A 26903-nucleotide genomic window follows, 5' to 3' on the forward strand; every position below is an offset into this window, starting at 1 on the left:
TCAGCTTATTCGACGTCAAATAAAATGCCTAGATGTCAGCAGTTTGACACGCTCTAATGATACCGTGCTGCAACATGACAGGAATACTTTAAGGTGTTGTTGCCATTTAGAAACTGATTGTTTGTTTGAGGGGATAACGTTTGTGTTGTACTCCCTGGGGTGCCTATAGCCTGTCTTACCTAATGACCACATCTGACATCTGAGCTTTCTCCAGTTGCTACTATCAATAGCAACATTCTCCAGTAGCTACTATCAATAGCAACATTCTCCAGTAGCTACTATCAATAGCAACATTTGCAATTTGATGTGATTTGAAGCCCCTTGTTTTTATCTCCCATCAGACCACCTTGAACTATCTCCTATCTGACCTCCTTGAACTAACTCCTATCTGACCTCCTTAAACTAACTCCTATCTAACCTCCTTAAACTAACTCCTATCTGACCTCCTTGAACTAACTCCTATCTGACCTCCTTAGAACTATCTGACCTCCTTAAACTAACTATCTGACCTCCTTAAACTAACTATCTGACCTCCTTAAACTATCTCCTATCTGACCTCCTTGAACTAACTCCTATCTGACCTCCTTAAAACCTGTTAAGGATATGGCAGACATATGCCCCCTTTGGAGAGATTGGGTACCCCTAGTAAACTGAAAAAAAAATCTGTCAAAAATTGCTAATATATGCAAATAAATTATTATTGGATAGAAAACACTCTAAAGATTCTAAAACCGTTGGAATTATGTCTGTAAGTATAGCAGAACTCACAGGGCAGGCATTCTTCCAAACTAGTTTTTGTGGCCATGAAAGTTGGAGCAACTTTGACGTCATGGCCCCCACCCTTCCCAACCAGTTATGATTCTGGGGACACTTTCTATCTCTAGATGTCCTCTTTCAGTAGAGCTTTGAATCGTTCAAATCCCGCGAGAATTGACCCTATGGGAGTGAAATTAGTGCGTGCCACGAGAGAATAGGCTGTGCGTAGGGGCGCGAATTGGTCCCAGCCATTCCTTTGTTCCAGCACTCAAGAGAAGGGCAGACGATGGCCGATTGAATTGAAGTTTGTTTTGCGTGTCTAAAACATCATAAAGCTTGCTTCTGCACTTAGTTTGACCTGTTTAGTCGACATATAATATGTAATTTTGAAGTTTTGATGCGCAACTTTTCCGGACCAGAGGACGTTTTGGGTGCATTTCAGCTGATGTTATTAGCAGTAGCTAATACAAAGACGCAAGACTTGAAACCAAACGATGTATTGGGTAAGTATGAAGCCTTCCAGAACATTCTGAACGAAGACCATCGAAGGTAAGGGAATATTTATGCTTAAATCTGTGTTTCTGTTGACTCCAACATTACGTAGAAATGTAGCTTGGAACTGAGCGCTGTCTCAGCATATTGAATAGTGTGCGATTTCTGTAACGTTAAAAATAAATCTAACACAGCGGTTGCATAAAGAAGCAGTGTATCTTTCTAACTATATGTAGAACATGTATATTTAGTCAAAGTTTATGATGTCTATTTACTTTATCTTGCCCCGCTACCTAGATTTCCTGCGGGCATTTTTGAGTAATTTCTGAACGTGAACTCACTGTAAATGGACATTTATGGATATAAATGGCATATTATTGAAAAAAAAAAAATGTACTGTGTAACATGTCATATTACTGTCATCTGATGAAGATTTTCAAAAGGTTAGTGAGCGATTTATTTTTTTAATCCTGCGTTTGTTGATTGCATGTTTTGGCTATTCAAATGAGCTGTGTCTGGTGGTGGTTTTACATATATATGTGCTATGTTTTCGCCGTAAAACATTTTAGAAATCTGACTTGCTGGCTAGATGAACAAGGTGTTTATCTTTCATTTGAGCTATTGGACTTGTTAATGTGTGGAGGTTAAATATTTTTAAGAATATTTTTGCGTTCCATGCGCCACCGTTTCAGCTGAACGTGGGAGGGTTGATTCCCAATTGGGAACCAATATCATAGACAGGTTAAACTAACTCCTATCTGACCACCTTGAACTATCTCCTATCTGACCACCTTGAACTATCTCCTATCTGACCACCTTGAACTATCTCCTATCTGACCTCCTTGAACTATCTCCTATCTGACCTCCTTGAACTATCTCCTATCTGACCTCCTTGAACTAAACATCTGAGTCAGATCGCTGGCTATGTTTAAATACATAAGTCTGGGTTTTGAGTTTCTACTGTATCCACAACACACATTCAAAGACGTCGTTCCCAATTCTCATTCTCCATCGAAGGGATCTAGGACCCCAGTTACTGAGAGTGACTTTAATTTAAACATCTTGACATTTCAAGCCTAGAGGATCTTTGATCATTGTCTGATCTTTTCATCCTTTTCGTCTCCTGCACTGTGTTCTAGGCTAAAACGCAGCCGTTCTGATACAGAACCAGAGGCCCAAGGCTAAAACACAGCCGTTCTGATACAGAACCAGAGTCCCAAATGACACCCTATTCCCTACATAGTGCGCTACCTAGTCCCAAATGGCAACCTATTCCCTACATAGTGCGCTACCTAGTCCCAAATGGCACCATATGCCCTACGTAGTGCACTACTTTTGACTAGAGCCTTATGGAGGATCTGAGGCTCTGGTCAAAAGTAGAGCCCTATATAGGCGTTCAGGTGGAATAGCGAGGCCCTGAGCGGTCTCTCGCGTTAGCGTGGTGGATCAACAGACGGTCTGCTCATTCTGTAGACAGGGAGGAGCATCATTTCCATGACTCCTTCCTCTATGTTGGTTTATATTTAGAGACAGCCTGGTGACATCGCTACAGTAAGCACGCTTTTTATTTTTCTAGAAAAGAAGGATTCCATTTTGTTAGCTCGTGTACCCGACCAGTGTTAGTAGTTAGTTATGAGGACAAATCAAAATCAAATCAAATTTATTTATATAGCCCTTCGTACATCAGCTGATATCTCAAAGTGCTGTACAGAAACCCAGCCTAAATCCCCAAACAGCAAGCAATGCAGGTGTAGAAGCACGGACACTGATTAAGGTTAAATGTAAATACAAAAATAAGAGGATATTTTTTTTGTACATGCTTTAAAATCATGCAGCTATAAAGGTTGATCTCTATGCATCTTAAAGGAAATATGAGATTGATATCCAGGTCAAGCATTCTCATAGACTTCATGTTGAAAAAGAGAGTAAAAAATAAACATCTCCATTATTGTACTGAACAAGAACATAAACTCATCATGCAACAAGTTCAATGACTATATTTTATTTATTTCACCTTTATTTAATCAGGTGGGCAAGTTGAGAACAATAATATAACGATATGACAACAATAATAACAATAATACAGTAACTATATTGAGTTACAGTTCACATAAGGAAATCAGTTGATTGAAATAAATGAATTAGGCCCTAATCTATGGATTTCACATGACTGGGAATACAGATATGCATTTGTTGGTCACAGATACCTAAAAAAAAAAATAAGTAGGGGCGTGGATCAGAAAACCAGTCAGTATCGGGTGAGGCCACCATTTACATCATGTAATGCGACGCGACACATCTCCTTAAGAGTTGATCAGGCTGATGATTGTGGAATGTTGTCCCACTCCTTTTAAAATGGCTGTGCAAAGTACACGTTGATCCAGAGCATCCCAAACATGCTCAATGGTTGACATGTCTGGTGAGTATGCAGGCCATGGAAGAACTGGGACATTTTCAGCTTCCAGTAATTGTGTACATATCCTTGTGACACGGGGCCGTGCATTATCACGCTGAAACATGAGGGGATGGAACTCGTCACGGTATCACTGTGCATTCAAACTGCCATCGATAAAATGTCATTGTTTTCGTTGTCCGTATGTTATTTCTGTCCATACCATAACCCCACCACCGCAACCATGGGGCCACTCTGTTCACGACGTTGACATCAGCAAACCGCTCGATCACACAACGCCATACACACGGTCTGCTGTTGGGAAGCCGGTTGGATCCACTGCAGATTTCTCTGAAACTACGGCTTATGGTAGAGAAATTAACAGCATGCCAATTGCACGCTCCTTCAAAACTTAAGACATCCGTGGCATTGTGTTGTATGACAAAAAACTTCACATTTTAGAGTGGCCTTTTATTGTCCCCAGCACAAGGTGCTCCTGTGTAATGATCATGCTGTTTAATCAGCTTCTTTATATGCCACACCTGTCAGGTGGATGGATTATCTTGGCCAAGGAGAAGGGCTCACTAACACACATGTAAACAAATTTGTGCATTTGTAAATTATTTTTTTTACATTTTCTGAGAAATAAGCTTTTTGTGCATGTGCAAAAATTTCTGGTATTTGTTATTTCAGCTCATGAAACGTTGGACCAACACTTTCCATGTTGTGTTTATATTTCTGTTCAATGTATGTGTATTTCATGGTAGCACCTGTGGATAAGGGCTCCTGGCCACATAATAAACCATTGTCTCCATGGTATTATTTCACAATACATGCATATTCTGCTTCCCAAATGGCATTGTGTTCTGGTCCAAAGTTGTGCACTATGTAGGGAATAGAGTGCCATTTGGGACACACTCATAGATATTGAAATTGTACGGTTGCAGATTCACGCACAGAACTAAATGTATTCTGCCAAAGGCAATGTTAATTACTGGAGCCATGCAATATGCAGAACGTCTCTTTGGTTTAAAGGAAATGTTTGTTGGCAATGAACACAAACAACCTTCTTTGTCACTTACTGACATAATTACACTAGATGAATACTCATTACAGTGGATTAATCCTCATTACACTGCATTAATCCTCATTTCGCTAGATTAATCCTCATTTCATTGGATTAATCCTCATTACACTGGATCAATCCTCATTTCACTGGATTAATCCTCATTGTGCTGGATTACTCCTCATTACCCTGGATTACTCCTCATTACACTGGATTAGTCCTCATTACACTGGATTAATCCTCATTTCACTGGATTAATCCTCATTACCCTGGATTAATCCTCATTACCCTGGATTAATCCTCATTACCCTGGATTAATCCTCATTACCCTGGATTAATCCTCATTACCCTGGATAAATCCTCATTACACTGGATTATCCTCATTACACTGGAGTAATCCTCATTACACTGGATTAATCCCCATTACACTGGATTAATCCTCATTACACTGGAGTAATCCTCATTACACTGGATTAATCCCCATTACACTGGATTAATCCTCATTACACTGGATTATCCTCATTACACTGGATTCATCCTCATTACACTGGATTAATACTCATTACACTGGATTCATCCTCATTACACTGGATTAATCCCCATTACACTGGATTAATCCTCATTACACTGGAGTAATCCTCATTACACTGGATTAATCCCCATTACACTGGATTAATCCTCATTACACTGGATTATCCCCATTACACTGGATTCATCCTCATTACACTGGATTAATACTCATTACACTGGATTCATCCTCATTACACTGGATTAATCCTAATTACACTGGATAAATCCTTATTATGATGGATTAATCCTCATTACACTGGATAAATCTTTATTACACTGGATTCATCCTCATTCCACTAGATTAATCCTCATTACACTGGATAAATGCTTATTATGATGGATTAATCCTCATTCCACTGGATTAATTTAAGTAATTTAATTTCTAATTTCATCAAGGTCGTTGCAATGTGTCAAAGAAACCGCACTGTTAAACTCCAGCACACAGACACATTTTTTTGCACGGAAATGTGTACAATTAGATTCTGAGGAAATAGGAAAGTCTATCTCTCTCTGTGTAACACATTTAAATTCAGTGCTCTAAAGCAGGCGGCTGCTCTCAGTTCAAACACATCAGACAGGCTGTAGGCTTCGTTACTCCATGCGTTTGTTTCCTCTCACTCTCACGTTAATTTAAAGTCAAGTTTTCAAGATATTGTACGTTTAAGAAGCAAAGTGTCACCGGACCGTCAAGGATCCCCCGGGTACTAACGCTCATTCCGTTCACCGGTTCGGGAGATCTACATCACCGGCTTTCTAGGCTTCACTGAACGGGATTCATTATCATCAACTCCGGGACTGTCTTGTCTGATTACACACACCTGGTTCCCATTTCCCCTGATTAGTATGTTATATATGTGCCCCCTGGTTCCCATTTCCCCTGATTAGTATTTTATATATGTGCCCTCTGTCTTTGTCGGTTATTGTTTCCATGTCCGTTGGTGGTGTGAGTACCTATGCGTTGGTGCAGCTGTTGTGCTTTATGTATTGTGTACTACGGGTATCGTCCCGTGTCGTTCAATGAGGTTTTGTTTGTTTGGATACAGCCCAGTGTTTTTGTATGCGTGTTTGTTTTGGGTGTATTAAAAACCTCTGTGTATTCCTGCGCCTGTCTCCAAAATCCTTTATACCAGCGTGACACGGACACATCATCATTTTGTATCATCATGATGTGGCCGGTGACGGTGGACAAATAAGAAACTATATTTTGGTATTTTGAGTGGATTTTCCCTTTCATACATTTTCTCTCTGTCTCTCGCTCTCTCGCTCTCTAGCTCTCTCTGTCTCTATCGCTCTCTCTCGCTCTCACAAATGCTTTGGAGAGGTTTGAAATATCCAAACTGGTTAGTGTGGTGATACTGAATGCTGGTATTTTAATGTGGAGAAGGCAGTGTGTGGAAAGGTTGCTCCATGCTAGGCCTTCATAAAGAAAGATTTATAGTAGGAAGCAAGAGTCGGATGTACAGGAAATGTGTGGATCACAGTCTCCATGAATGCTGTGTATTTGTTACTACCATGGTTTAGCCACACTAAGACATCGTTTTCAAAACATGTATTATGCAATATTTCAAAAGTATCATATCTGCATTCTCACATCTAGGCCTGTTGAATTTGAGTCAAGTCAACTTGGATATTTTTTCCCTGAGCTTGAAAGTTCTAGTATAAAACTAGTAGGCTACAACTCATTGCTCTCTCCACTGTGACACTTGATGTGTTGTGATTAAGGTACATTATTTCACATTTGATAAGTTATTCTCTTCTACCGGCTACGACGGGGATATGACAAGGTTATGATCAGTGATGTAAACTAGAGTAAAAGTACTACTTAAGTAGTTTTTTGGGGGGTATAATTTAATTGACTAGTTATATTTGACTACTTAATTATTACTTAGCTACATTCCTAAAGATAATGTACTTTTTTACTTTATACATTTTTCCTGACACCCAAAAGTACTCGTCATATTTTGTTTTTATTTTATTCATTACATTCTGAATGCTTAGCAGGACAGGACATTTACAAATTCATGCACTTATCATGAGAACACCCCTGGTCATCCCTACTGCCTCTGATCTGACAGACTCACTAAACAGAGAACATCCCTGGTCATCCCTACTGCTTCTGATCTGACGGATTCACTAAACATGAATGCCTTGTTTGTAAATTATGTCCGAGTGCCCCTGGCAATCCACACTTTTTTTAAAGAAATTGTACTGTCTGGTTTGCTTAATAAGGAATTGGAAATTATTTATACTTTTACTTAAGTATATTTTAGCAATACATTTACTTTTGATACTAAAATATATTTAAAACCAAATACTTTTAGACTTTTCCTCATGTAGTATTTTGCTGGGTGACTCACCTTTACTTGAGTCATTTTCTATTAAAGTATCATTACTTTCACTCAAGTAGGACAATTTGGTACTTTTTCCACGAGCTCCAACTCCCCAATGGGTTCGGGAGAGGCAAAGGTCGTCCTCGACAACATGACCCGCCAAGCCACGCTTCTTAACATCCTCTCGCTTAATCCAGAAACCAGCTGCACCAAATGTTAGAGGAAACGCCATTCAACTGACGACCGAAGTCAGCCTGCAGGCACCCAGCCCGCCACAAGGAGTCACTATAGCACGATGAGCCAAGTAAAGCCCCCCCCAGCCACAGAGATACCGGGACGAGATCCTGAGGCCCATTGTCGTGCCATTCATCCGCCGCCACCACCTCATGTTTCAGCACGGCCCCATGTCACAAGGAGCTGTACACAATTCCTGGAATCTAAAAAAAATGTCCCAGTTCATCCATGGACTGCATACTCACCAGAACGATCTAGAAGAAAAAGAAACGCACACCTACGACGAGGTGCTGGCTAGCGGAATAGAAACTTGAAAATAAAAGAGAGCCGCACACTCTAGGAGCTCAGATGCAAAAATGTAATACCAAAGTTTCGACAGCCAAGCTGTCTTCATCAGGGTATAATCACAAACACTGCGGGATGACTCGTTTCTATAGTGTCAAAAGACACAGGTGTCTGTAATCATGGCCAAGAGTGGCCTAACATCATTGGTTAATAATCAAATATTAAAATGTCATACAAAGAACAGCATACAAACAAGTGGATAACATACGATCATAGATTAATTTGACTACACAAGTTTACAAACAATTGCAATGGCAAAGTCACAATAATCACAAGAATGGCTTAAGATCAAAATGGTCACCCATTGAGCATGTTTAGGATGCTCTGGATCAGCGTGTACGACAGCGTGTTCCAGTTCCCACAAATATCCAGCAACTGTGCACAGCCATTTAAAAGGAGTGGGACAACATTCCACATGCCACAATCAACAGCCTGATTGACTCTATGTGAAGCAGATGGTGGTCTCACCAGATACGGTCTCTTTTTTGATCCACACCCCTACCCTTTTTTTTTAAAGGTATCTGTGACCAGTCATGTGAAATCCATAGATTAGGGGCCTTATGAATTTATTTAAATGGACTGATTTCCTGATATGAACTATAACTTCCTGTAAACTCTTTTGAAATTATTGCATTTTGCATGTATTTTTTTTTGTTCAGTGGTTATTTTGATAATCATTATATCACTATAATCGCTAACATAGCTGACTTTTAGCCTACTTGATAATACATTTTGTCCACGATTGTGATGTCGCCAGATTGACTTTAGATGCAGTGTAACTTTAGCCAGCTAACTTAGATTGACGGTACCACTGCATTTTTAGCTCGTTTAACATTAGCATTGCTAGCTACTTTTGCCTAACTTCGCTAGCAACAGTGATGGCAACACGGGCACAAGTCTAGATTAAATTAAACGACATCATAATATGTAAAAGTTTTTTTTTCTACTAATTAATTGCCTACTTTAGCAATGTCATCACATTTCCATGCCACTATAAGTTAGCGTCATTTAGACAAAACAGTCACTTAAGCCTCCCAGGTGCAACCCATGTCCAGGGCAACAAAATACATATTGGATGCAGCAGTGTACTAACTAGCAGCAGCACAACCAAAAACCAACTCAGGGCCAAAAACAAAACACCACAGTTGGTTGAATAGCGTAACGACGCCACTGGCCTGGATCCAATTTGGAGCCGGTCCGTCTACATCTGTAAAGCGTAGAATCAGCTTTCAAACAAGATTATGTTACTTCTCAAACTATGTCTGTAATTGAGGGATGGTGACAACCGTTGACCCTGTTTTTCTGTTAGACAAATTGCACAGTTGGGTGGCAGACTAATCCCCCGTGGTCATGAACGGATGCCCGGCACCTACCAGAATGAGCAAAAGTGGGCATCATAACATTATTTTCACAGCTTGTCAGGCAAGACCTCAGAATAAAAGTGTCATGCGACACAAGTACCCTTGTGACACCTCCTCCCGTTGTTGCCAGTCTCCCTAGACTCCTACGAAAAGGACACGCCATCGATAAGGCCTCTGATAGTGACCTAAGTTACTGCCCTGATGACGGCTTCTTCAACAACGACAACAGGTAATGTGTGTCATGTGAAAAGTTGTATGAGGAAAATACCCAGCTTGATTAACTAGAAGGCGAATTCCCCAGTCAAGCAGTTGCAGTACTGTTCAACTAGTACAATCCTTTTGGTTGTGAAGTGCATTAGCAAACAAAAACAAAAAAAAAACGTTTTCCTTTCTTTAGAACAAAATACAATTGACCACTTGGCCGTCTATTATATCACCCTGTCACAGGCCATCCCAGTCAACACCACCTCATCAGATTGCTTTCTGCAGTTGTTAGGAAGATGTCCAGTTTGCAGCTGAACATGCAGCATAGTGAAGACCAGCAAGGAGGCCCTCCTCCACATCATCTAGACATGCCCTCGCTGTGAGCTATCCTATGAATGGAACAGACAGCCACAAGCTGGTAAATATATGGCCAGCAACCTTCACCTATCAGTGGCAAGAACAGCTTTCACAGGCTCATCATTTGTAAAAAAATTTAAAAAATACAGTCCACTTCATTACTTTGATACATTTGATAACCAACTTGTAAAACATAATGTAAACCAGGGCTGCCCAACCCTCTTCCTGGAGATCTACCATCCTGTAGGTTTTACAGCCCAACCCTCTACCTGGAGAACTACCATCCTGTAGGTTTTACAGCCCAACCCTCTACCTGGAGATCTACCATCCTGTAGGTTTTACAGCCCAACCCTCTTCCTGGAGATCTACCATCCTGTAGGTTTTACAGCCCAACCCTCTTCCTGGAGATCTACCGTCCTGTAGGTTTTCAGCCCAACCCTCTTCCTGGAGATCTACTGTCCTGTAGGTTTTACAGCCCAACCCTCTGCCTGGAGGGTCTACCGTCCTGTAGGTTTACAGCCCAACCCTCTTCCTGGAGATCTACTGTCCTGTAGGTTTTACAGCCCAACCCTCTTCCTTGAGATCTACCGTCCTGTAGGTTTTCAGCCCAACCCTCTTCCTGGAGATCTACTGTCCTGTAGGTTTTCAGCCCAACCCTCTTCCATTGAGAACTACCATCCTGTAGGTTTTCAGCCCAACCCTCTTCCTGGAGAACTACCATCCTGTAGGTTTTACAGCCCAACCCTCTACCTGGAGATCTACTGTCCTGTAGGTTTTACAGCCCAACCCTCTTCCTGGAGATCTACTGTCCTGTAGGTTTTCAGCCCAACCCTCTTCCTGGAGAACTACCATCCTGTAGGTTTTACAGCCCAACCCTCTTCCTGGAGATCTACTGTCCTGTAGGTTTTACAGCCCAACCCTCTTCCTGGAGAACTACCATCCTGTAGGTTTTACAGCCCAACCCTCTACCTGGAGAACTACCATCCTGTAGGTTTTACAGCCCAACCCTCTACCTGGAGATCTACTGTCCTGTAGGTTTTCAGCCCAACCCTCTTCCTGGAGAACTACCATCCTGTAGGTTTTACAGCCCAACCCTCTACATGGAGATCTACTGTCCTGTAGGTTTTCAGCCCAACCGTCTTCCTGGAGAACTACCATCCTGTAGGTTTTACAGCCCAACCCTCTACCTGGAGAACTACCATCCTGTAGGTTTTACAGCCCAACCCTCTACCTGGAGAACTACCATCATGTAGGTTTTACAGACCAACCCTCTACCTGGAGATCTACTGTCCTGTAGGTTTTCAGCCCAACCCTCTTCCTGGAGAACTACCATCCTGTAGGTTTTACAGCCCAACCCTCTACCTGGAGATCTACTGTCCTGTAGGTTTTCAGCCCAACCCTCTTCCTGGAGATCTACTGTCTTGTAGGTTTTACAGCCCAACCCTGTACCTGGAGAACTACCATCTTGTAGGTTTTACAGCCCAACCCTCTACCTGGAGAACTACCATCCTGTAGGTTTTACAGCCCAACCCTCTACATGGAGATCTATTGTCCTGTAGGTTTTCAGCCCAACCCTATTCCTGTAGAACTACCATCCTGTAGGTTTTACAGCCCAACCCTCTACCTGGAGATCTACTGTCCTGTAGGTTTTCAGCCCAACCCTCTTCCTGGAGAACTACCATCCTGTAGGTTTTACAGCCCAACCCTCTACCTGGAGATCTACTGTCCTGTAGGTTTTCAGCCCAACCCTCTTCCAGGAGAACTACCATCCTGTAGGTTTTCAGTCCAACCCTCTTCCTGGAGATCTACTGTCCTGTAGGTTTTACAGCCCAACCCTCTTCCTGGAGATCTACTGTCCTGTAGGTTTTCAGTCCAACCCTCTTCCTGGAGATCTACCGTCCTGTAGGTTTTACAGCCCAACCCTCTAACTGGAGATCTACTGTCCTGTAGGTTTTCAGTCCAACCCTCTTCCTGGAGATCTACCGTCCTGTAGGTTTACAGTCCAACCCTCTTCCTGGAGAACTACCATCCTGTAGGTTTTACAGCCCAACCCTCTACATGGAGATCTACTGTCCTGTAGGTTTTCAGCCCAACCGTCTTCCTGGAGAACTACCATCCTGTAGGTTTTACAGCCCAACCCTCTACCTGGAGAACTACCATCCTGTAGGTTTTACAGCCCAACCCTCTACCTGGAGAACTACCATCATGTAGGTTTTACAGACCAACCCTCTACCTGGAGATCTACTGTCCTGTAGGTTTTCAGCCCAACCCTCTTCCTGGAGAACTACCATCCTGTAGGTTTTACAGCCCAACCCTCTACCTGGAGATCTACTGTCCTGTAGGTTTTCAGCCCAACCCTCTTCCTGGAGATCTACTGTCTTGTAGGTTTTACAGCCCAACCCTGTACCTGGAGAACTACCATCCTGTAGGTTTTACAGCCCAACCCTCTACCTGGAGAACTACCATCCTGTAGGTTTTACAGCCCAACCCTCTACATGGAGATCTATTGTCCTGTAGGTTTTCAGCCCAACCCTATTCCTGTAGAACTACCATCCTGTAGGTTTTACAGCCCAACCCTCTACCTGGAGATCTACTGTCCTGTAGGTTTTCAGCCCAACCCTCTTCCTGGAGAACTACCATCCTGTAGGTTTTACAGCCCAACCCTCTACCTGGAGATCTACTGTCCTGTAGGTTTTCAGCCCAACCCTCTTCCAGGAGAACTACCATCCTGTAGGTTTTCAGTCCAACCCTCTTCCTGGAGATCTACTGTCCTGTAGGTTTTACAGCCCAACCCTCTTCCTGGAGATCTACTGTCCTGTAAGTTTTCAGTCCAACCCTCTTCCTGGAGATCTACCGTCCTGTAGGTTTTACAGCCCAACCCTCTAACTGGAGATCTACCGTCCTGTAGGTTTACAGTCCAACCCTCTTCCTGGAGATCTACTGTCCTGTAGGTTTTCAGCCCAACCCTCTTCCTGGAGATATACCGTCCTGTGGGTTTTCAGCCCAACCATCTTCCTGGAGATCTACTGTCCTGTGGGTTTTCAGTCCAACCCGCTTCCTGGAGATCTGAAAAACCCTGACTTAAACTGACATTATTTGTTGATTATTTTCTACTTGGTAGTTGATATCTGAAGTGAAGTAGGTTGGTTCCACCAGGCTAGGTTAAACCCTGGACATTTATATGGGAACACAGTGATCAGGTTGGTTCCACCAGACTAATCATAACCACCATTGAGTGTGTTTGTGATCGACCAGTATCTTTAACAATGGGCAGGGGAGCTGATCTACACTGCCAAATACCTTACCTCACATATTGCCTGCTCACCAACATCAATGAGCCCAGAATTAGGTACGTTTAGTCTGACATTTCTTTGTCAGATATCCCCTGGCATTATTTACCCCCCTTTATTTTACTAGGCAAGTCAGGTAAGAAGAAATTCTTAATTACAATGACAGCCAAGGAACAGCAAGCTAACTGTCTTGTTCAGGCGCAGAATGACAGATTGGTATCTTGTCAGTTCAGGGATTCGATCTAGCAACCTTTTGGTTACTTGCCCAACACTCTAACCACTAGGCTACCTGCCGCCCCTACACTCTAACCACTAGGCTATCTGCCGCCCCTACACTCTAACCACTAGGCTACCTGCCACCCCTACACTCTAACCACTAGGCTACCTGCCGCCCCTACACTCTAACCACTAGGCTACCTGCCACCCCTACACTCTAACCACTAGGCTACCTGCCGCCCCTACACTCTAACCACTAGGCTACCTGCCGCCCCTACACTCTAACCACTAGGCTACCTGCCGCCCCTACACTCTAACCACTAGGCTACCTGCCGCCCCTACACTCTAACCACTAGGCTACCTGCCGCCCCTACACTCTAACCACTAGGCTACCTACCACCCCGACACTCTAACCACTAGGCTACCTACCGCCCCTACACTCTAACCACTAGGCTTCCTGCCGCCCCTACACTCTAACCACTAGGCTACCTGCCTCCTCTACACTCTAACCACTAGGTTACCTGCCGCCCCTACACTCTAACCACTAGGCTACCTACCGCCCCCACACTCTAACCACTAGGCTACCTACCGCCCCTACACTCTAACCACTAGGCTACCTACCGCCCCTACACTCTAACCACTAGGCTACCTACCGCCCCTACACTCTAACCACTAGGCTACCTGCCGCCCCTACACTCTAACCACTAGGCCTCCTTGCCGACTGGCATTTAGTAATAGGAACAGTGACCGTGAATGTGTTCACAGCGACCGTGAATGTGTTCACAGCTATGGAGCCAGCACACGGAGACATGCAAGACGTCCTGACTGACGTCTCTTAATTGAGAGATGCCTGACGCTCCAATACATCCAAAATGGTGGGAACGATATGCGGTGTCTATTCATACATACAATACAGCAATAAACAAACAAACAAAAAATGTCCAGTATTTTGCAACACCCTTTTCATTCCATGTGTTACTGATGAACTCTGCCTCAACTCTGGCTTTTTCTACAGATGGGCGAGGACAGGTTGAAAGACGCCAGCCTCGGGTCGTTTGATGGGTGACCATAATTGGATAGGTTTTTATCTAATCCGTTCATACTTCAAACACAGTAGCTGTTTATCTGTCAGATATTATATTAACTGGCTTCACAAGGTGGCTAAAAGGGGGGGTTATCCTTATCACAATGTGTGCCCCCTCAGTTTTAGTTATATGTCCGTATATAAAAAATAGCAAAAAAGTTTGAATGATTAAGTGACAGGTTGGGGCCAAAAAAAAAAGTGTATCTCCGCTGCGCTCTGTCAGCACAATGGACAGAGGGCACCACTGTGTGTGTGTAGGGGGGGGGAGAGCCACTGGGGAGGTTGGGTCTGACTCCACTGGGGAGGTTAGGTTTGACTCCACTGGGGAGGTTAGGTTTGACTCCACTGGGGAGGTTTGGTCTGACTCCACTGGGGAGGTTTGACTCCACTGGGGAGGTTAGGTTTGACTCCACTGGGGAGGTTAGGTTTGACTCCACTGGGGAGGTTAGGTCTGACTCCACTGGGGAGGTTGGGTCTGACTCCACTGGGGAGGTCTGACTCCACTGGGGAGGTTAGGTCTGACTCCACTGGGGAGGTTAGGTCTGACTCCACTGGGGACGTTTGACTCCACTGGGGAGGTTAGGTCTGACTCCACTGGGGGGAGGTTAGGTCTGACTCCACTGGGGAGGTTGGGTCTGACTCCACTGGGGAGGTTGGGTTTGACTCCACTGGGGAGGTTAGGTTTGACTCCACTGGGGAGGTTAGGTCTGACTCCACTGGGGAGGTTTGACTCCACTGGGGAGGTTGGGTCTGACTCCACTGGGGAGGTTGGGTCTGACACCACTGGGGAGGTTGGGTCTGACACCACTGGGGAGGTTGGGTCTGACACCACTGGGGGGAGGTTAGGTTTGACTCCACTGGGGAGGTTAGGTCTGACTCCACTGGGGAGGTTAGGTCTGACTCCACTGGGGAGGTTTGACTCCACTGGGGAGGTTTGGTCTGACACCACTGGGGAGGTTGGGTCTGACACCACTGGGGAGGTTGGGTCTGACACCACTGGGGGGAGGTTAGGTTTGACTCCACTGGGGAGGTTGGGTCTGACACCACTGGGGGGAGGTTGGGTTTGACTCCACTGGGGAGGTTAGGTTTGACTCCACTGGGGAGGTTGGGTCTGACTCCACTGGGGAGGTTAGGTCTGACTCCACTGGGGAGGTTAGGTTTGACTCCACTGGGGAGGTTTGGTCTGACTCCACTGGGGAGGTTTGGTCTGACTCCACTGGGGAGGTTTGGTCTGACTCCACTGGGGAGGTTTGGTCTGACTCCACTGGGGAGGTTGGGTCTGACTCCACTGGGGAGGTTGGGTCTGACTCCACTGGGGAGGTTGGGTCTGACACCACTGGGGAGGTTGGGTCTGACACCACTGGGGGGAGGTTAGGTTTGACTCCACTGGGGAGGTTAGGTTTGACTCCACTGGGGAGGTTAGGTCTGACTCCACTGGGGAGGTTAGGTCTGACTCCACTGGGGAGGTTGGGTTTGACTCCCTGAGGAGGTTAGGTTTGACTCCACTGGGGAGGTTGGGTCTGACTCCACTGGGGAGGTTGGGTCTGACACCACTGGGGGGAGGTTAGGTTTGACTCCACTGGGGAGGTTTGACTCCACTGGGGAGGTTTGACTCCACTGGGGAGGTTAGGTCTGACTCCACTGGGGAGGTTAGGTTTGACTCCACTGGGGAGGTTAGGTCTGACTCCACTGGGGAGGTTAGGTCTGACTCCACTGGGGAGGTTTGACTCCACTGGGGAGGTTGGGTCTGACTCCACTGGGGAGGTTAGGTTTGACTCCACTGGGGAGGTTAGGTTTGACTCCACTGGGGAGGTTTGACTCCACTGGGGAAGTTAGGTTTGACTCCACTGGGGAGGTTGGGTTTGACACCACTGGGGAGGTTAGGTTTGACTCCACTGGGGAGGTTGGGTCTGACACCACTGGGGAGGTTGGGTTTGACACCACTGGGGAGATTAGGTTTGACTCCACTGGGGAGCTTGGGTTTGACACCACTGGGGAGGTTAGACTCCACTGGGGAGGTTGGGTTTGACACCACTGGGGAGGTTAGGTTTGACTCCACAGGGGAGGTTAGGTTTGACTCCACTGGGGAGGTTAGGTTTGACTCCACTGGGGAGGTTTGACACCACTGGGGAGGTTTGACTCCACTGGGGACGTTTGACACCACTGGGGAGGTCTGACTCCACTGGGGAGGTTGGGTCTGACTCCACTGGGGAGGTTAGGTTTGACACCACTGGGGAGGTTGGGTCTGACACCACTGGGGGGAGGTTAGGTTTGACTCCACTGGGGAGGTTTGACTCCACTGGGGAGGTTGGGTTTGACACCACTGGGGAGGTTAGGTTTGACTCCACTGGGGAGGTTAGGTTTGACACCACTGGGGAGGTAAGGTCTGACTCCACTGGGGAGGTTAGGTTTGACTCCACTGGGGAGGTTAGGTTTGACTCCACTGGGGAGGTTAGGTCTGACTCCACTGGGGAGGTTAGGTCTGACTCCACTGGGGAGGTTTGACACCACTGGGGAGGTTTGACTCCACTGGGGAGGTTAGGTTTGACTCCACTGGGGAGGTTGGGTCTGACACCACTGGGGAGGTAAGGTCTGACTCCACTGGGGAGGTTAGGTTTGACTCCACTGGGGAGGTTAGGTTTGACTCCACTGGGGAGGTTAGGTCTGACTCCACTGGGGAGGTTAGGTCTGACTCCACTGGGGAGGTTAGGTTTGACTCCACTGGGGAGGTTGGGTCTGACTCCACTGGGGAGGTTAGGTTTGACTCCACTGGGGAGGTTGGGTCTGACACCACTGGGGGGAGGTTAGGTTTGACTCCACTGGGGAGGTTTGACTCCACTGGGGAGGTTGGGTCTGACTCCACTGGGGGGGTTAGGTTTGACTCCACTGGGGAGGTTAGGTCTGACTCCACTGGGGAGGTTAGGTCTGACTCCACTGGGGAGGTTTGACTCCACTTGGGAGGTTGGGTCTGACTCCACTGGGGAGGTTAGGTTTGACTCCACTGGGGAGGTTAGGTTTGACTCCACTGGGGAGGTTTGACTCCACTGGGGAGGTTAGGTTTGACTCCACTGGGGAGGTTGGGTTTGACTCCACTGGGGAGGTTAGGTTTGACTCCACTGGGGAGGTTTGACTCCACTGGGGAGGTTAGGTTTGACTCCACTGGGGAGGTTGGGTTTGACACCACTGGGGAGGTTGGGTCTGACACCACTGGGGAGGTTGGGTTTGACACCACTGGGGAGTTTAGGTTTGACTCCACTGGGGAGGTTGGGTTTGACACCACTGGGGAGGTTAGACTCCACTGGGGAGGTTGGGTTTGACACCACTGGGGAGGTTGGGTTTGACTCCACTGGGGAGGTTAGACTCCACTGGGGAGGTTAGGTTTGACTCCACTGGGGAGGTTTGACTCCACTGGGGAGGTTAGGTTTGACTCCACTGGGGAGGTTAGGTCTGACTCCACTGGGGAGGTTGGTTTTGACTCCACTGGGGAGGTTAGGTTTGACTCCACTGGGGAGGTTAGGTTTGACTCCACTGGGGAGGTTAGGTTTGACTCCACTGGGGAGGTTAGGTTTGACTCCACTGGGGAGGTTAGGTTTGACTCCACTGGGGAGGTTAGGTTTGACTCCACTGAGGAGGTTAGGTTTGACTCCACTGGGGAGGTTAGGTTTGACTCCACTGGGGAGGTTAGGTTTGACTCCACTGGGGAGGTTAGGTCTGACTCCACTGGGGAGGTTAGGTTTGACTCCACTGGGGAGGTTAGGTTTGACTCCACTGGGGTCCCATAACAGAACCTGAGAAAAAAATGCTTATCATCTCTGTCGTGTGAATAACGTGATACGCCTCCGCCTGTAATATACACCTTTGATTTCTAAGTTTACCAGTTGGGCCCTGATGAGGACCCCGTGTTAGAGGCCGATGCCGTGTTGGATGCCAAACTGTCTCCTTCCTGCTCCTCTGTTGTTCCTATAGGGGCGCTCTGTAGGTGGTTCTGTCCTATGATGGGGTGTGTGAGGTTTTCATCAAGCCCATTATCACCACACAGGAAGATATGACCACTCTGACATGTTACCATGGTAGTCCCATTACCACCACACAGGAAGATATGACCACTCTGACATGTTTCCATGGTAGTCCCATTACCACCACACAGGAAGATATGACCACTCTGACATGTTACCATGGTAACCCTATTACCACCACACAGGAAGATATGACCACTCTGACATGTTTCCATGGTAGTCCCATTACCACCACACAGGAAGATATGACCACTCTGACATGTTACCATGGTAACCCTATTACCACCACACAGGAAGATATGACCACTCTGACATGTTACCATGGTAGTCCCATTACCACCACACAGGAAGATATGACCACTCTGACATGTTTCCATGGTAGCCCCATTACCACCACAAAGGAAGATATGACCACTCTGACATGTTTCCTTGGTAGTCCCATTACCACCACACAGGAAGATATGACCACTCTGACATGTTTCCATGGTAGTCCTATTACCACCACACAGGAAGATATGACCACTCTGACATGTTTCCATTTTAGTCCCATTACCACCACACAGGAAGATATGACCACTCTGACATGTTTCCATGGTAGTCCCATTACCACCACACAGGAAGATATGACCACTCTGACATGTTTCCATGGTAGTCCCATTACCACCACACAGGAAGATATGACCACTCTGACATTTTACCATGGTAGTCCCATTACCACCACACAGGAAGATATGACCACTCTGACATGTTACCATGGTAACCCTATTACCACCACACGGGAAGATATGACCACTCTGACATGTTTCCATGGTAGTCCCATTACCACCACACAGGAAGATATGACCACTCTGACATGTTACCATGGTAACCCTATTACCACCACACAGGAAGATATGACCACTCTGACATGTTACCATGGTAACCCTATTACCACCACACAGGAAGATATGACCACTCAGACACGTTTCCATGGTAACCCCATTATCACCACACAGGAAGATATGACCACTCTGACATGTTACCATGGTAACCCTATTACCACCACACAGGAAGATATGACCACTCTGACATGTTACCATGGTAACCCTATTACCACCACACAGGAAGATATGACCACTCAGACACGTTTCCATGGTAACCCCATTATCACCACACAGGAAGATATGACCACTCTGACATGTTACCATGGTAACCCTATTACCACCACACAGGAAGATATGACCACTCTGACACGTTTCCATGGTAACCCCATTACCACCACACAGGAAGATATGACCACTCTGACATGTTACCATGGTGACCCCATTACCACCACACAGGAAGATATGACCACTCTGACATGTTACCATGGTAACCCTATTACCACCACACAGGAAGATATGACCACTCTGACATGTTACCATGGTAACCCTATTACCACCACACAGGAAGATATGACCACTCAGACACGTTTCCATGGTAACCCCATTATCACCACACAGGAAGATATGACCACTCTGACATGTTACCATGGTAACCCTATTACCACCACACAGGAAGATATGACCACTCTGACATGTTACCATGGTAACCCTATTACCACCACACAGGAAGATATGACCACTCAGACACGTTTCCATGGTAACCCCATTATCACCACACAGGAAGATATGACCACTCTGACATGTTACCATGGTAACCCTATTACCACCACACAGGAAGATATGACCACTCTGACACGTTTCCATGGTAACCCCATTACCACCACACAGGAAGATATGACCACTCTGACATGTTACCATGGTGACCCCATTACCACCACACAGGAAGATATGACCACTCAGACATGTTACCACGGTAACCACATTACCAGCAGACAAAATGCTGACAGGCCCAGTACCTGTATCGGCTGGGAATGACAATGAAAGATACACATTGTTATATTAGCAGAACACTTCCTCCATGGTATTATGTAAAGGGTTGATTGTTCTACATGAACCTGTTACTACATTTAAAAGTTATCTTAAAACACTTAGTTTAGAATATCGACATAAATTCAACAATTGCATTTTCCTCATATTTCTCTGTACACTGTTCTCCCCATAGGAGAACCCTTTCAATAACCCTTTTTGGTTTCAGGTAGAACACTTTTGCGTTCCATGTAGAACCATTTCCACAGAGGGTTCTACATGGAACCCACAACAGTTTTACCTGGAACCAAAAAGGGTTCTCCTATGGGGACAGACAAACAACCTCTTTGGAACCCTTTATTCTGAAAGAGGTAGGCTACCTATTGAAGCATCCTCCGACATGTCACCACACAGAACTCTGATATATACATCTTTTATTGCATGGAACTTCCTTCCATCTCATGCTGCTCAAATAAACAGCAAACCTGGTTTTACAAAACAGATAAAGCAACACCTGTCCCCTGGTTGACCTAGACAGTTTGTGTGTCTGTATTGATATGTAGGCTACGTGTGACATTTTCTTTACTGATGGAGTTCTGTCCTGGAGCTGTTCTTGTCTATTAATGTTCTGTATTATGTCCTGTTTACTGTTTTTGTGTGAAACCCCAGGAAGAGTAGCTGCTGCTTTCACAACAGCTAATGAAGATCCTAATATAAAATACCTAATACCATCTGCCTGTGGTAATGGACCTCAACCTGCAGGAGGTTTGTTTTTGTTGTGATCGAGTGGGGTGAAACAGCTGCGGACAAGGTACTGACAGATGGGCGTGTCTTGATGGTGGCAAGGACACACCCCCATGAAAACACCCACATCAAACCCCCCCCACCCGCCACTCACGTTCGGCTTCTGTCATGGCTGCCAGCATTTCTTGACGAGCAAGCCACAAAACAAGGTCGAATCAGAGGTTTCATTTCCCTTTTAAGGGTTAGCAGTGTGGTCAGTGGAGATAGCAGCAATACGTTTGTCCCATAAACACCGTCTCTCCTAGGGATGCTTATTGAGAAGACATGAACAAAGGGCCACATTCTCCCTTCTTGTCATGTTCTTTTCATATAATTTACACCCTGATAATACACCAACACGGACATCAAACGCGAAACACATCCCCCACCCCCCCCCTCATCCAATAGGCTTATTTTATGATATATTTATAAAGGAACATTTTAGAGATTACAGATGACAGAAAGAAGTCACTTGCATTTTTTCCCCCCCGAATCCTCACAGCCTGGGAACCGTAAAGATAGGACGGGTGTTTTGGGTTTAGGGATGATAAAAGGTAAATGGCAAAACCATTCTGATGCTATCTCCTGTCATGCCAAGTAACCCAGCATCACAACAACAACCAAACAACAAACAAACAAAAAAACTGAAGAACATCTGGGAAGTTACTATAAAAGGACGAATATAAACTTTTAGAACTTTTCAAAAGACTATATGTCTTTTGTATAGTTCAAATCAAATACAGTCACTTTGCTATTTTCTTTTAAACAACTTTTAATACATCAAATCAAATGTATTTATATAGCCCTTCGTACATCAGCTGATATCTCAAAGTGCTGTACAGAAACCCAGCCTAAAACCCCAAACAGCAAGCAATGCAGGTGTAGTAGCACGTTGGCTAGGAAAAACTCCCTAGAAAGGCCGAAACCTAGGAAGAAACCTAGAGAGGAACCAGGCTATGAGGGGTGGCCAGTCCTCTTCTGGCTGTGCCGGGTGGAGATTATAACAGAATTGAATTGAACGAATTGCAAAAATCGCTGAAGTTGGAGACTTTTATCTCCCTCACCAACTTCAAACATCTGCTATCTGAGCAGCTAACCGATCGCTGCAGCTGTACATAGTCTATTGGTAAATAGCCCACCCATTTTCACCTACCTCATCCCCATACTGTTTTTATTTATTTATTTTTCTGCTCTTTTGCACACCAATATCTCTACCTGTACATAACCATCTGATCATTTATCACTCCAGTGTTAATCTGCATAATTGTAATTATTCGCCTACCTTCTCATGCCTTTTGCACACAATGTATATAGACTCCCCTTTTTTCTACTGTGTTATTGACTTGTTAATTGTTTACTCCATGTGTAACTCTGTGTTGTCTGTTCACACTGCTATGCCTTATCTTGGCCAGGTCGCAGTTGCAAATGAGAACTTGTTCTCAACTAGCCTACCTGGTTAAATAAAGGTGAAATAAAATTAAAATAAAAAAAACAGGACATGGCCAAGATGTTCAAATGTTCATAAATGACCAGCATGGTCGAATAATAATAAGGCAGAACAGTTGAAATTGGAGCAGCAGCACGGCCAGGTGGACTGGGGACAGCAAGGAGTCATCATGTCAGGTAGTCCTGGGCATGGTCCAGGGGACAGGTGTTGTAAATGTGGTCAGGGGAATATTCTTTGTCGTCAGACAGAAATTATAGTGAAAAGGATTGATTTAAATTGTCAACACTCGAATAGTTTATCTTCTTAGCATATTATAGCATAGCTTATTAGCTTATTATGGTATAACGTATTAGCATATTATATCATAGCGTATTAGCATATTATAGCACAGCTTATTAGCATTTTATAGCATGGGTTATTAGCTTATTATAGCATATCGTATTAGCATATTATATCATAGCGTATTAGCATATTATAACATAGCTTATTAGCATATTACAGCATGCTTATTAGCATATTATAGCATAGCTTATTAGCATAATACATCATAGCTTATTAGCATATTCTAGCAGAGTTTATTGGCGTATTATACTGTAGCTTATTAGCATATTATAGCATAGCTTATTAGCATAATATGGCATTGCTTATTAGCATATTATAGCTTATTAGACAGCCAACACTGGTTTTGTGGCTTGGCTTCAGTCCAGATGGCGGAAAAATATATTTTTTACAGAGAAAATGTGAAGTGTTTTTTTACATAGCTTGGTCAAACTGACAGATTTAGGAGAGGTCAAACGCTCCAGTGGCCCGATCCCCTGGGCCCAGGTTTTCAAACATTATCTGTTAGGAGTGGTCTAATGCTCTGGGCCCAGGTTTTCAAACGTTATCTCTTAGGAGAGGTCAAACGCTCCAGTGGCCAGATCCCCTGGGCCCAGGTCTGTCAACATTGTCTGTTAGGAGAGGTCAAACGTTCCAGTAGCCAGATCCCCTGTGCCCAGGTCTGTCAACATTATCTGTTAGGAGAGGTCAAACGCTCTGGGCCCAGGTTTTCAAACATTATCTGTTAGGAGAGGTCAAATGCTCCAGTGGCCAGATCCCCTGGGCCCAGGTCTGTCAACATTATCTGTTAGGAGAGGTCAAACGCTCCAGTGGCCAGATCCCCTGGGCCCAGGTCTGTCAACATTATCTGTTAGGAGTGGTCAAACGCTCCAGTGGCCAGATCCTCTGGGCCCAGGTCTGTCAACATTATCTGTTAGGAGAGGTCAAACGCTGCAGTGGCCAGATCCCCTGGGCCCAGGTCTGTCAACATTATCTGATTGGATTTCAGAAATCAGGTAGGATTAAATGCATAAAATAAAATGGGTGTCAATCCGGGATGCTCATATTAGTCTGACGTGTTATGCTTGGTGTGGTTACATAAGACAGAAGTTACTTAATTAAGGCAAAAAAAAAAACTAAAGTAGGGTGATTGCTAACGTTAGCCACCTAGCTAATGTTCGGTACAACACATTTTTAACATATTGTACGATTTGCACTTCGTGTCTTACAGCATTGTACCAAAATACAAAACATAATTAATTTCAAATGAATTAAAATTCATAACATCTCTTAGGAAAAGCGTGATGTACATCCAGCAAAAAAAACAACATATAGTAAGTAAGTAACATGTCATACTCATTGGAGCATATCGGATTTACATTTAATATGTTACATCTAGCGCTGAGTCCAGATTGCCATTTGGTACTTAGAAATTTTTATTTATTTATTTTATTTCATCTTTATTTAACCAGGTAGGCAAGTTGAGAACAAGTTCTCATTTACAATTGCGACCTGGCCAAGATAAAGCAAAGCAGTTCGACACATACAACGACACAGAGTTACATATGGAGTAAAACAAACATACAGTCAATAATACAGTATAAACAAGTCTATATACGATGTGAGCAAATGAGGTGAGCTAAGGGAGGTAAAGGCAAAAAGGCCATGGTGGCAAGGTAAATACAATATAGCAAGTAAAACACTGGAATGGTAGATTTGCAATGGGAGAATGTGCAAAGTAGAAATAAAAATAATGGGGTGCAAAGGAGCAAAATAAATAAATAAATAAAATACAGTAGGGAAAGAGGTAGTTGTTTGGGCTAAATTATAGGTGGGCTATGTACAGGTGCAGTAATCTGTGAGCTGCTCTGACAGTTGGTGCTTAAAGCTAGTGAGGGAGATAAGTGTTTCCAGTTTCAGAGATTTTTGTAGTTCGTTCCAGTCATTGGCAGCAGAGAACTGGAAGGAGAGGCGGCCAAAGAAAGAATTGGTTTTGGGGGTGACTAGAGAGAATATACCTGCTGGAGCGTGTGCTACAGGTGGGAGATGCAATGGTGACCAGCGAGCTGAGATAATGGGGGACTTTACCTAGCAGGGTCTTGTAGATGACATGGAGCCAGTGGGTTTGGCGACGAGTATGAAGCGAGGGCCAGCCAACGAGAGCGTACAGGTCGCAATGGTGGGTAGTATATGGGGCTTTGGTGACAAAACGGATTGCACTGTGATAGACTGCATCCAATTTGTTGAGTAGGGTATTGGAGGCTATTTTGTAAATGACGTCGCCAAAGTCGAGGATCGGTAGAATGGTCAGTTTTACGAGGGTATGTTTGGCAGCATGAGTGAAGGATGCTTTGTTGCGAAATAGGAAGCCAATTCTAGATTTAACTTTGGATTGGAGATGTTTGATATGGGTCTGGAAGGAGAGTTTACAGTCTAACCAGACACCTAAGTATTTGTAGTTGTCCACGTATTCTAAGTCAGAGCCGTCCAGAGTAGTGATGTTGGACAGGCGGGTAGGTACAGGTAGCGATCGGTTGAAGAGAATACATTTAGTTTTACTTGTATGAAATGTATGATATGTGCCCATTGATTCTAGAAGAATATAACTCATGAGTTTAGTTCAGCTGTCACTCCATCAGAACCCAAAATATAAGCTTGTTTTCCCTCCAATGTTTGTAAACAAAGTACATGTAAACAAACTTTATAGCCCTCTGTATAGCCCTCTGTATAGCCCTCTGTATAGCCCTCTGTATAGCCCTCTGTATAGCCCTCTGTATAGCCCTCTGTATAGCCCTCTGTATAGCCCTCTGTATAGCCCTCTGTATAGCCCTCTGTATAGCCCTCTGTATAGCCCTCTGTATAGCCCTCTGTATAGCCCTCTGTGTAGCCCTCTGTATAGCCCTCTGTGTAGCCCTCTGTATAGCCCTCTGTATAGCCCTCTGTATAGCCCTCTGTATAGCCCTCTGTGTAGCCCTCTGTATAGCCCTCTGTATAGCCCTCTGTATAGCCCTCTGTATAGCCCTCTGTATAGCCCTCTGTGTAGCCCTCTGTATAGCCCTCTGTATAGCCCTCTGTATAGCCCTCTGTATAGCCCTCTGTATAGCCCTCTGTATAGCCCTCTGTATAGCCCTCTGTATAGCCCTCTGTATAGCCCTCTGTGTAGCCCTCTGTATAGCCCTCTGTATAGCCCTCTGTATAGCCCTCTGTGTAGCCCTCTGTGTAGCCCTCTGTATAGCCCTCTGTATAGCCCTCTGTATTGCCCTCTGTATAGCCCTCTGTATAGCCCTCTGTATAGCCCTCTGTGTAGCCCTCTGTGTAGCCCTCTGTATAGCCCTCTGTATAGCCCCCTGTATAGCCCTCTGTGTAGCCCTCTGTATAGCCCTCTGTATAGCCCTCTGTATAGCCCTCTGTATAGCCCTCTGTGTAGCCCTCTGTATAGCCTTCTGTATAGCCCTCTGTATAGCCCTCTGTGTAGCCCTCTGTATAGCCCTCTGTATAGCCCTCTGTATAGCCCAAACTGTATAGCCCTCTGTATAGCCCTCTGTATAGCCCTCTGTATAGCCCTCTGTGTAGCCCTCTGTATAGCCCTCTGTATAGCCCTCTGTGTAGCCCTCTGTATAGCCCTCTGTATAGCCCCCTGTATAGCCCTCTGTGTAGCCCTCTGTATAGCCCCCTGTATAGCCCTCTGTGTAGCCCTCTGTATAGCCCCCTGTATAGCCCTCTGTGTAGCCCTCTGTATAGCCCAAACTGCCC

At 45.0% G+C, this 26903-nt stretch overlaps 1 long non-coding RNA gene across 2 annotated transcripts in view; it reads left to right on the plus strand.

The window, feature by feature from the left end:
• Positions 1 to 741: 741 nt before the first annotated feature.
• Positions 742 to 26903, plus strand: part of LOC149984730 (uncharacterized) — a 102270-nt gene continuing 76108 nt past the window's right edge. The window contains exon 1 of one of the 2 annotated variants that reach the window (XR_016494887.1): positions 742 to 1259. This is a non-coding gene — a long non-coding RNA (uncharacterized LOC149984730). The remainder of the gene's footprint in view (positions 1260 to 26903) is intronic. The other variant, XR_016494888.1, reaches the window with a different exon arrangement.

Source organism: Oncorhynchus mykiss, chromosome 3 (genome assembly GCF_057628025.1).
Source record: "Oncorhynchus mykiss isolate SJ-2025 chromosome 3, ASM5762802v1, whole genome shotgun sequence".
NCBI lineage: Eukaryota > Metazoa > Chordata > Actinopteri > Salmoniformes > Salmonidae > Oncorhynchus > Oncorhynchus mykiss.